Genomic DNA, 14088 nt, shown 5'->3' with positions numbered 1-14088 from the left:
GGTGGACATAACGGTTTGGAGTTAAGTGTACGCCAAGTGTACGATAACTTTTGTCATCATCTTTAATGTACTTTTTTCAAATTTTGAGCCTAATTTTAATGTTATTTCAATATATATTCCAAAAAATTCATAAATTAACGAAATAAATACTATAAAAAAAAAGTATGAATAATTTTCATTAAATATAGCAGAAAAATTGTGTCTATATTGAATGCTATTTTTTTTTCTTAGCGTACAATAACTTTTGTCACACAGTGTATATATATATATATATATATATATATATATATATATATATATATATATATATATACATATATATATATATATATATATATATATATATATATATATATATGTATATATATATATATGTATATATATATATATATATATATATATATATACATATATATACATATATATATATATATATATATATATATATATATATATATATATATATATATATATATATATATATATATATATATATATATATATATATATACAGTTTCGGACAAAACGTGTGCAACCAAATAATGCTAATTTAGTTTCTTTATATAAAAGTGCTGCATTTTTTCAATTTAAAGAAATAACTATGTAACTGTTTAGAGACAAAGTTCTTCGAGTTTTATTCATCATAAAGTTCATTTTTTGTATACGAAAATTAATAAATTAATCAAAAGTATTAAAAAAAATTGATTTCCTTCTGGATAAATCAAGTGCAACTCGACAAAACGTTGACCAAGCTGTATTTCGCTATCAATATTTAGTGGCAAATCCTTTGTTGTCAATCACAGCCTTGCATCTTCGAGGCATAGATTCGATCAGGTAATCAATGAAACTTTGTGGAATCTCTGCCCAGGCCTTTTGGATTGGTTCAAACAGTTAATCCTTATTACGAACGCCTTCACGATTAATTCTGCAGTTGACGATCTCCCACAGGTTCTCGATAGGGTTGAGATCCGGAGATTGAGGCGGCCAATCCATCACTAATAGGTGGTTGTCTTGAAACCATTGCTTGACTACTTTTGCAGTGTGTTTCGGATCGTTGTCTTGCTGAAAAACCCATTTTATTGGCATATTCCATTCAGCATGAGGTAACATAACATCTTTCAGAATATTTTTATACATGAAACGGTCCGTTTTGTTTCGATGTATTGGACCTAGACCGTTAACATAAAAACAGCCCCAGACCATTACATTGTCTCCACCATGCTTCACGGCCTTATGGCAGTAACGTAAATCGAGGCGTTTTCCGGCCAGTCGACGTACACGGCTTATGCCATCGCTCCCAATGATGTTGAACTTCGATTCATCAATTAAACAGGACAGTTCACCATTTCTGCACATTTCAGTCAATATGAGATGTTGCAAACCAGAGTCTTTTCTTCTAGTTTTTTAGAGAAATCAGCGGTTTCTTTGCAGGGCGTCGAGAAAACAATCGAGCTTCAACAGCACGTTGTCTAATTGTTCGGTCCGATACATGCAGCTTTTATTGCTTTTGTATCTCGACTGATGATATCCAGGGATCCTTCTTGACGGATCTGACGATAATAGAATCCTCTCTAGAAGTGGTGAAATGCGGTCTTCGACCTTTGTTATCTGCTGCCAACTTCCCCGTAGAACGATATTTGGAACATAGTCTTGATACAGTCCATTTTTTCATGCGATATTTATTTCAAATACTTTTTTGTCACATTCCATTTACGTAAGTGGAATGTCACAATAAAGTATATATTTGTGACATTCCACTTACTTACTAAAGTGGAATGTCACAAAAAAGTATTTGAGATAAATATCGCGTGAAAAAATGGACTGTATCAAGACTATGTTTCAAATATCGTTCTACGGAGAAGTAAACTATTGGCAGTAAATATCGTTCTACGGGGAAGAAAATTATTGGCGATTACGTAATCGCCAATAATTTTCTTTCTTAGTTCCAATCTAAGACTGTCGGGAGCCATTTTAGCACTTGTAGTCGTAAAAATTATTTAAAAAAATAATCACGCTTCTGAAGGCTTACCGTGTTACATTTACCTTGTGATGATACAATAATGCTCTGTGGAACACAACGTCTTGGTTGGATGTGGACTGTATTGATGTAATGAAACACTTATTGTATTTCACTTCTTGTATTGATGTTCTTCGATAAAACACTTTGATAAAACTCACTTCGATAAACTGTCTTGATAATACTTACTGATTAACTTCCATATACTGACTAAAAGTCTGGAAGATTCTAGATGCTTCCTTTCGATGCTTCTGGATGCGCCTGGATGCTTCTGAATGTTTCTGGATATTTCTGGATGCTTCCAGATGCTTCTTCTGTAAACTACTGGAAGCTCCTGCATGCTTCTGAAAACTTCTGGATACTTCTTTTAATTATTAAAAAACTTCCGTGACGTTGACACTGACCAGACTTAAGAAAATGAAACAAACCAAAAAGGTTGCACTTGTTTTGTCCGCTGCAAAATGGCGCTAGTCAACGAAATTCTGCTAGTGTGCTGTCAGCTGATTGCTCATGTCATGGCATGCTTTGACTACAGACTCCTGAACTGTTTGCTGTGGTAGTATAGTTCGTTTTGTTTTTAAGAAATGTAAAATTAGGAACACTTTTAAGCATTGTTGGATGTTGGTTGCAAATGCTTTGTTCAATACTGTATAGATATATAGATATATATATACATATATATACATATATATATATATATATATATATATATATATATATATATTTATATGTATATATATATATATATATATATATATATATATATATATATATATATATATATATATATATTTATATATATACAAATATTTATATAACCAGATAGCAAATTAACGTTAGCTCAACGTCGGATCAACGTCAAAAATTTGTTAGCTGATGGTCGGCAACTGACGTTTCAAGGACGTAAATTTAGAAGTCGGCGCGATGTCGTAGCCAACCGTTGAGCTAACGTTGACCCAACGTCGATAACCAACGTTGGGCGAGCGTCGCCTTCTAACTTTGGTCCAACGTAATATTACTACATATAAGAATCTTTACAATTTTATTTCATTTAGTAAGCACGTGCTTACTTTTTCTTATGTGTCATGTTCATTAAAACTAATATATTGATATTTTTTTCTCCAAATAAGTTTGAATAATATTTTTTCATCACAGACAAAAATTGCTTTTTATGCGGTTAAATGAAATAACTTGAATTTCATAATAACACAGAAAACTAAATTTGTAGTAATAATCATTAAAATAACGTTAAAATATTTGTACAAATTATACACATATTAAAAAATAATGTCTTTACGACTGCTTAGCTTTCTTACGAATCTTGAGTCTTTAATTTGCTTGAGAGCAACTTTGTCGTTCGGACGCTACTCAATAGAAATTAAAATAATCAGTAAAAGCCATTTGTGCAACTTAAAAATAAACTACATCTTTAAGAAGAAAAAAAAATGTAAAATATATGTATATAGTATATTATATATTATAATAGGTATTTTTATAATAGCCTTATAGCACAATTTTGTAGATTCTCCTGCAGTCAATGCTGCAACATAAGGGGACAAGGCAATTGTACAATTTTACCCCAGACCCTCGTCTAAATTATGGTACCCTTAAGTTCTTGATAAATTATACTCTCTAAAATAATGTTGATAAACTTATTTACAAGTTACGTAAACACATAAAAAATACATTTTTGCTCTATTTTGTACATATAAAACTATGTTACTTATGGCTCAATTTTATGTAAGAACCCTGTGACATAAAATTTGATTTAAAAATCCTAGAAAACTAATTAATTATATTAAATTTTTATCAAAAATCTATATAGTGGTATTTTGAGTACAACTACTAGTTTCAAAGATGCCCAAAAATGGAAATAAAGTATTTTACAGCTGTGCTCTCTAATCAACAATTAGTGCGATTTCTTTTCACAGCCATCTAGTCTCTTGATTCAATCATTATTGATTCCTTTATTACCACTTCTTCTTGTGTTTGAACCATTCTGAGTTCTAAAGATTACTTCTCTAATGTTTAATTTAATCTGCTAATGCTTTTGAATAATACCTGCACGACTTCTTTGCATAACTTTCATGATTATAAAGTTACAAATTTAACCAAATAATTTCGTTATTTCGCATGAAAATGTTTAAAAATGATGCTTTAATGATATAAATATAAACTGCAATGATATAAATATAAACTGCAAACAGATAACTAAATAGTTATTAACTACCTATGTAAACCCTTATTTCAAAGAAAGATTAAATACTACTTATGTAATAATATACAAAATTTAACATTTTTCTATCAGGTTTTTATGATTTAATCTTATATACCAAAATACTATTGATTATTTTAAAATTATAGCCACAAAACTCTATATAAATACATTCATGTATATATATATATATATATATATATATATATATATATATATATATATATATATATATATATATATATATATATATATATATATATATATATATATATATATATTATATATATATATATATATATATATATATATATACATATATATATACATATATATATATATACATATATATATATACATATATATATATATATATATACAGGGTGACCACAAAGTATCCGCACAGATAAAGAGCTTAATAAAAAGCATGTAGAAAGTATTTGGAACACAAATTTTATTTTAAAACATTTATTGAACTATAACAATTATGATTCAAAGATTGAATTCGAATTTTCCTCCATCAGCAAAATAACAGGCCTGTAGGCGTCTCGGGAATGCTTCGACGGTGGCGAGCAAGTAGGCAGGGTCCAGAGAATCCCAAGCTTTCAGTAGTGATTTTTTTAAACTTTCAATATTTTTATGCGGCTTTTGGCATGCCTTTCCTTCTAGGACGCTCCAGACTGAGAAATCCATCGGGTTAAGATCGGGGCTCGATGGCGGCCATTGAGAAAAGTTGATAAAATCAGGAAAAGTTGCCGCACAAAGGAGAAACGCGCACCATTCTAAAAAAACCAATTGAACATAGTTTACAAAGTATATAAAGTAAAGTATATAAAGTTTATGACATAATATTAACCAAAAACAACAAATAAATAAGAAAATACATAAGTGCTTTTATGCTTATATTTTCACAAGATGAAACCGTCTCGTGTGCGGATACTTTGTGGTCACCCTGTATGTATATATATATATATATATATATATATATATATATATATATATATATATATATATATATATATATATATATATATATATATATATATATATATATATGAGGGTGATTCAAGAAAATAAAGTTAGGAAATTCTGTTCTCAACAAGGCTTATCTTGTTTCATATAATATTAGAGATTTCTGTAAAAATTTAAAGCAAATCGGACAATACTTAGGGGTCAATAAATATTTTGACTTTTTATATATACGGTCTATACGGTCAAAAGAGTAAAAACTTCATTAATATTTCGATATTTTAATATTTAAAATTTTAAATGAAAAATTGTTATAATACTGGTTTTAAAAGTATGGCATATAACTAATGCCCCATCAAATGTCATCTACCGCGATCATATATATATATATATATATATATATGTATGCATATATATATATATGAATATACATTTGTGTACTTTTTTTAGTGTTTAATATATCATATATAACATAATGAAAATAAAAAAACAACGCAAAAATATGATATATATCACAAATAGTATAATAAAAATTGAAAATAGTACACAAATCAGTATATGTGCTGCTAACAAATAAAAATTCTTGTAATAATCATTAAAATTATTTTTAAGTATTCTTTCAATCTATATATAAATTTAATATAAACATATAAAAGTAATTATATGCAAATATATAAAAGTTTACGAAAAGATTACTTAAAAAAGATTATAGGGGGAAGGGCCAAGTCAACAAATAGGGGCGACCGGGCTTGGGTGTGGTATTTTAAACCCCAGAAACTATTTTCCTGAGGATCGCACTAATGACTAAAATACTTTATTAGTGGTTTTACGTGACTTACATCATAAATATTACATACATGTAAGACAATTTAAATGCTTTAGGGGCGCCGTTTGACAGTTCCAGGGAGCGTTGGTGGTTTTGACCCTAAACCTGCTCGCCCCCCCCCCACGCTTTATACTAAATCCAAGTCAACAAATAGGTGCGACCGGGCTTGGGTGTGGTATTTTAAACCCCAGAAATTATTTTCCTGAGGATCGCACTTATGACTAAAACACTTTATAAGTGGTTTTACGTGACTTATATCATAAATATTACATACATGTAAGACACTTTTAAATGTTTTAGGGGCGCCGTTTGACAGTTCAAGGGAGCGTGGGTGGGGATGACCCTAAACCTGCTCGCCCCCCACGCCTTATACTAAATCCTCCACTGGCTCATTTATAAATTATTAAGAAACCCGTTTATCAATTTTTACATTTTGTCAACAAAGAAACTATATCTTAATTCTGAAAATAAACACTCGCTGGTAAAATTAAACTTCAAGTGTAATAAGACTTGAAAATATGTCGACCTATAAGAATCTCTTAAATTTCAAATATAAACCATAAACCTATTTGTATGTCTGGGAAATTCATCCCTCCCTCTGTTTTTTGAGAAATTGAACCACTTATTTAAAGAAACACCCAACCCTTTTATTAGATCTGGGCAAAAAAAATTCTCAATATATATATATAACTTATATATATATATATATATATAACTTATATATATATATATATATAAGTTATATATATATATATATATATATATATATATATATATATATATATATATTTATAAATTTATTTAAATAATATTAAAAGCAGAGAGTTATCAACCAATAATGTAATTATTAAGATATGTAGCTATGAAAATAGCTGTTTTAATTTACTTGCATAATCATTTTATCATTTACTTGCATAAATAATCTTTAAAGTTAACAAGGCAAGCTGCAACGTAAACTAGCTGTGAAGCATTAGGGCTAAGTTTTTTGGAATGGTTCCATTGCAAAACTTAGCCCTAATGCTTCATTAAATCGTTCAATATGAATACGTGCTTTAGCAATACATTTTGTTGCAATTAGCTCTTCTTTAATAAGTTTATAAGGTTTTCGTTTTCCAAGAAATGCAGGAATGTATACTGTCGCTTCTTTTGGCAGCAGGAGATCTTGTATTGTAAAGTCTTTATCCACTAATAAACTGTCACCAGAATTAATAAAAGATAAAATACCGCACTGTTTAAAGATTGTGACACCATCAATACTTCCTTTAAAAAGGTTTGAAACAAAACAAGCGGTTCCATTATGATTTACAGCAATTAGACATTTCATAGAACAATGATGCTTATATGAAGAATAGCAATTGCATAATCACGTGGCATTTCACAGAAAACCTCAGTACAATCAACTGAGCATCTTATTTTATCGAAATTTTTAAAAACTTGAGGAAGAAACTTTTTAAATTGTTGTCAAGGTGGAAACATCAAAACTTAATAATCTTTAAAGTGATGAAACAGAAACATTATCCAAGTTGTACAAATTCTACGTATGTTATACTCACTGACACTATACATATGAGCCCAGGGCCGGATTAGGACATTTTTAGGCCTGGGGCTGTAAGTATAGGAGGGCCTAATGTGGCGGTAAGGTAAAAATGCCGAGCGTTAGCGAGGCTAAACCCGGGGGGTTTGGGGGGCCCCAGACCCCCTAAGTAGGAGGGTCAGGGGGGCAGCTGCCCCCCAGAATTTTTTTTTCATTCTTGCTAAATTTAGGTATGTTTTAGAGCATTTTTTTTATAATTTTTTACCAACTGGTTTGGTACAGCTACACCCCTTTGGCCCAGACACCCATATATATATAACTGACAAAAGATCTTGAATCATGACTTAAGAAAGCTACTGCTGAGCTGTAGGTATATTTACTATTGAGACAGTGGAGTACGTGTATCAAATTGATAATGTGTTCACCTCCAATAAAGGAAGAAAATACCAATAATATTGGTATTTAAATGAAAAAAGTTAAAAATAAACAATAATTCAAATACACAAAAATTCATTCTTTAACTCAATGTTTATTACTGTGCACTGACAAATTCTTAAGGTATTGTATTGTTGTTTTATCATGTAAATATTTTTTTATATGTTTTCCAGGATATAGATCATTGGGCGGTGACAATTTGGCAAAGGTCAAACAGAGAAGTGAAGTACATGTATGCCCTTAGTACAGTCTAACATTACAAAAGCACCAATAACAATATTTAAGTTATATTGGAATAGGATAGCATTTACCAATATAAGCAAACATATATCATTTTTAGTATTGTTGATGGTGTCAAATATTTAGCTGAAGCTAGAATCTTCATATATTTTTCTTTTGAAAGTATAAAAAAAAAATAATAAATATAAATTGTAGCATAATTTATATACTATTTAGTTAATCAATTAACTTTAAAATAGTTTTTTATATATTGACTTTTCTGGCCTTTTTTGAAGCAAACTTCTTGATCACTACTGTGAATTCTCTTGATCTAACTATGTCACTTTCAATGCATAATATAGCCAAATCATTTAAGCGAGGTTGTCCCATTGTTGATCTAAGTTCATTCTTAACTCTTTTAAGGACTGAAAAAGAACTTCTCCAGTACAGTTTGTGACAATAAAAGACAAATAAATTCTCAACACAGTGTAGACATTCACAAAGGTATCGGTCAAACTATTCTTAACTAGAAAGGTGTACATTTGCAGTTCAACACAATCAGTTTCATTGGGCGGTGACAATTTGGCAAACAGAGAAGTGAAGTGAATAAATTCACCATGACAGTTAGGTTCAACATCTTCAAAATATGTTTTACATAGAAATGAAACATGATCTCTCATCCCATCATTGAACAAATATTGTAGATTTTTAAGAAAACCAAACCTTTTGCTGACTGTATCATATGCATTAGCCCTCTGTTTAAGAGCTAACTAACAATTAATTAACTATAGGCAAAAAACACTGAACTTTAAACTTATCAGAAGGGGATAACTCTAGATCTTCTGAGTCACCATAATCCCATCTCTGGTTCCTCTTGTGCTTCCGCCTTGATTCACCTTTGTACGAATCGGTACCCAGATCCTTTCCTTCCTTTTCAAATGCTGTGAACTGGCTCCGAAGAGAATGAACAAAATCACCCAAAGAACGAAGCAGTTCCGTAGCGGTGTTGAGATCCATGTCTGCCCCTTGTAAGTACTTGCTAGTTAAATTGAACCTATTCAGAATTTTTGACCACAATTGAACTAGAATACCTGTTTCATGATGACTCATTATATCTTTCAATCCTGCGGCTTCAAGTCGTGTTTCTGGCTTTTGGGACATATCTTGACACATGATATCCACTTCACTTACGTATAGCCAACCTGGAGGGAGTGTACAGAATCATAATGTGCTGACCATCTGGTATCAGATAACCTTTTTAAGGTAGGCATATTAAGTAGCTTTAAAACTGCCATCAAACGATTCCAACGAGAGGTGGAGGCAGAAAAAAATACAAACAGCTTATTTACAAAGTCAAAAAACGTTACAGCCTCAGAACAACATCCTACAGTACATTGACCAACAAGGTTAAGCGAATGAGCACAACATGGTATGTATTCAGCTAAGTTGTTATGTTCTTTTATTTTTGCTTGCATGCCATTAAAACGGCCAATCATGTTGGCAGCATTATCGTAGGATTGACCTCGGCAGTCTTTAATTGAAATGCCAGTATTTTCCATAAAACCAAGTAACTTTGTTGCTAATCCTTCCCCAGTGTGCTCTTCTATAGGGATAAATGTCACAAAACGTTCAACTGGTCCTTTAGAAGTCATGTAACGGAATATAATGGTGAGCTGATCTACATGTGAAATATCTGGTGTTGGGTCAACACTAACTGCAAAGTATTTTGCTTCTTTAATCTCAGTTAAAATGTGGTCCAAAACGTCACGACTTAACACATGAATAAATTCATCACATATAGTTGATGACAGATATGACACATGACCTCGGCCTTTGTTCGCTCTTTTCTGAATATGTTCTGCAAGCAATGGGTCAAACTCAGCCACTAGCTCTAAGCAACCTAAATAATTGCCATTGTGGACAGAACCCACAATTTCGTTACTGCCACGGAATGACAACCCACGTGATGCTAACATTTGATTACGGTAAGAATACGCAACAGTATGTCTTTTTCTCTGATTCAAATTGCTCTGTGAGCCTCTTACTAATGTGCTCTCCAGCTTTCCTACGTGTTAAAAGGGTTTCAATTGATTGAATGTGGGTTTCACTTGTTTCATGGCGAGCTAAGTCTCTTGCAACGTGTTTCCAATCATCATATCCTGATGACATCAAAGCAGATGCTCTAATTCCACATTTTGAATTAAATAATTTACAATGGGCGCAGAAAACCTTACTAGTTGATGGGGAATAGCAAATCCAGTCTCTCTTAATTTTCTCACCATTCACTTTTTCCCGGAAAAAAAGGGACTTTGTACACTGTCGTTTAAACTTAAAAGTGTCACCAGGCAGTACTTTAGTAGATAATTTAAAATCGCTATCCATATGTTGGCATGATAAAAACCCATCTGCCCTTTTGCTGAAATACTCACGCAGGTCGTCGGTTATAATCCACTCAGCCACATCGGTGTTGACAGTGTGGGTCGTCAGAGCCAGAGGTAACACTGCTGAGATAGTTGAGACGCTTGAACTTGCTGTAGCTGAGTCTGCTGAGACACTATTAGAATTACCTGGAACTGGTGCTGACATAGTTAGTGAGTTTGAACTCGCTGAACTATCTGGAACTGGTGCTGACATAAACGAGTTTGAACTCGCTGAACTATCTGGAACTGGTGCTGACATAAGTTTGAACTCGCTGTAGCTGAGTCTGCAGGGACACTATTAGCACTACCTGGAACTGGTGCTGACATTATTGACATAGTTAGTGAATTTGAACTCGCTCTCGCTGATACCGAGACACTACTTGCAGTATTACTCAGTCATTTTTTTATTTTTGTTCAATAATTCATTTAATTGAATCTCATTCTTCTTCATTTTTTGCATTTTGTCCCAACCGCTCAGGCCGCTCCTTTTCATTTTTTATTTTAATTTTGTAAGCGAATGAGCAATGCTGTAATTTTCTGCGAAAAACGTAAGTGATCATAAAATAAAATAAAATAAATTTTTTTTTGATGTTTTAATAAATAGATGGAAACATAAATAAATTTTTTATTTATGTTTCCATCTATGTCCGCACAACTATTAGTTTTTTAAATACACGCTAAAAAATTAACTTCGTGACATATAAATTTTCTAATCAAATAGGTTTTATAAGAGAGTGCTTTAAAATCATTCACTAATATAATTGTTTTTCTTTTAAAAGGTTTTTACATCAACGAATGCTTTAAAGGCATTCTCTTATAAAACCTATTTAATTAAAAAATTTGTCACGAAGTTAATTATTTAGCGTGTTTTTCAAAAACTGATAGTTGTGCGGACATAGATGGAAACATAAATAATTTGAATGTTCTCAAAACATCTTTATGCGGAAAGATAATTTAAAAAATATTTGCGAATACCAAAATTCCGCCAAATATACGAAGATAGAGATATAGTATATCTTTATTCATTTATTTATTCACAACGCCTCCGCAGCTCCCAATAAATTGATTTAAAAAAACTGAGAAACATAGGAATATTTATCTGGTTCCCTAAAATAAAAAAAAGTAAAAAATAAAAAAAAAAAAGTCACGGGCCTTAGGGCCTATTTTTTTTATAAGGGCATGGGGCTGCAGCCCCATCCGCCCCCGCCTTAATACGGCCATGTATGAGCCAATGTGACAATGTTATAGCCACGTCGAAGTCTTACAAGAGTACCAAATAACTGTTCTTTGATGTTCAAAATAAACTGGCTCGGTTTCTTTTGTGTAATATTTTTGGAGTATATGGAATTCCAGTAATTTAATTCATATTTTGCTGGACCAAGAAAATCAAATAATATTTCAAAATGTGTTGGACAAAGACCAATGAAAAATTTACATTTTCTTGGATCATTAAGAATGCTTGAAGAATACATAGGGTTACACTTCTCATGAATTTTGCAATCAGTAAGCTCATTGACAGCAGATATTCGATTTCAAAAAACCATCGTTTCTACTTTTGCTCAAAGAGTATATCGTAATAGGTTTGAGTTTCTAATTTAAGATCTGAATCATTTTTACCAGATATTTCTGGAGAAAATATTTGAGGATATACTTCAAGTGACATTTCTGAAGATACTATTTGTGACCTTTCGTAAGATGGAAGAATTTTTTTCTTTTATGATAAAGTATTCAGATTTCTTTCTTTTGGTGCTTTTCTTTTCTGTAATTTCTTATGAAGTTGATTAACAGTAACCGTAGCTGATAATGGATTAGGGTCAGTTTCAGTTGGTCCATTATTTCCTATAAAATGTAAAGAACAAATATATGTATCTTTTTTTATCTGATTAATATTGTTAAAGTCCTTTCTTCCACACGCATTTAGCTATGTTGTTGATTTTATTGTTTTTATCTGCCTTTGCTGTTTTTACTAGTCAGTCATTGAATCTTTAATATTTCCAGGTTTAGGAAATTCTATAAAAAATGTAATCTTTCAGTATTTCTTGAATCTGATCTGCAAATTCCCTAACAACAGTGCTGAGTAGTGCCTTTAACCTCCATGTTAATTAAATTGTTCGTCCGAATATCAATCCCATAAAGAGTTGCACTAACCGAAGAAAATCTTTTTTTAGACCTATAACGGCACGCTATTATAGAAGCTACAGTTTTAGATTTTCGTCGCCTCTTTAAAAAGTATGTTGGTCTTGATTAATTATTTGAATCCATTATTATTTTAACACTTATTACGCTAACAATTTTAATTCAATCAAATTTCAATACTAGTTAAAAGAGGTCAAATTAAATAGTTAAGATATATATATTGTTTATATATATATATATATATATATATATATATATATATATATATATATATATATATATATATATATATATATATATATATATATATATATATATATATATATATATATATATACTTACAAAAAACTGTTTATCATCTAAAGGAAAAATCCAAAACTTCATGATTTTTGATTTTACATCTTTGATATTATTTATTAGAAATTTATTTTACATCTTTGATATTATTCTTTTATTACTATATTCTTCATAAAAATGTTTGATAGAAGCATTTTAAAATAATAAAGTAAATTTTATATGCAGAATGCCAACAGCATACTTAAGCGAAAGTCTAAATTTCGTTAAAAATGTTTATGTGTATCTACAACATGGTGTATTTTTAACTTTAACGATAGGCCACTGTTGGCCCAAATGGTCGTGTTTTATTAATTTTACTTTTTATAAATCAATGGTTGCATCCAAGGTCCAATGTTGGCCCAACAGCAGTCTAAAATTATGAATATTCATGTTATAATTTATTGTATTTTTATTCCGTAAAATATCACATTCAGTAATGATTTAAAATAAATATTCCTTTTAAAACGCACGATTTGTATTTTTGGTTAGCATTATGTCGGCATATGACATTGGGCCAACATAAACTAAAAATATGTGCTATATGGGCCATCATTTAAAACTGAGAAGTATAGTAAACATTCTCTTGTCTATCAGTGCATTTTTAACAGAACAAGAGTCTTGTATGCATAGTAAATGATTTCAAAAAACCATAACTTTAAACAAATCGACTTTTCTTCATTTAAAACGAAATCAAATTTAAAAATTCTGAGAAGAGTTTTACTCTAACTTATGGACATGATTTTTAGCTAATATTTAAAATGTACTCTAATTTTTCGAATTATGATTACTACAACTATTATCATTAATTTTTTTTATTTATTTATTTATTATTATCATCAAAGTATGATTTTTAAATTTTTACTTTGTTTATCTCTGAATTTCGTGTATGCTTTTTATTATTCATATTATATATAATAACTTGTGTCACTCCTTTGATCAGAATTCTGTTTGAGTGACACCATCCGTATTATTCATTTAGTT

This window comes from Hydra vulgaris, chromosome 04, assembly GCF_038396675.1.
Source record: "Hydra vulgaris chromosome 04, alternate assembly HydraT2T_AEP".
NCBI lineage: Eukaryota > Metazoa > Cnidaria > Hydrozoa > Anthoathecata > Hydridae > Hydra > Hydra vulgaris.
The sequence above is the reverse complement of the archived record's forward strand: the minus strand, read 5'-3'. Positions refer to the sequence as shown.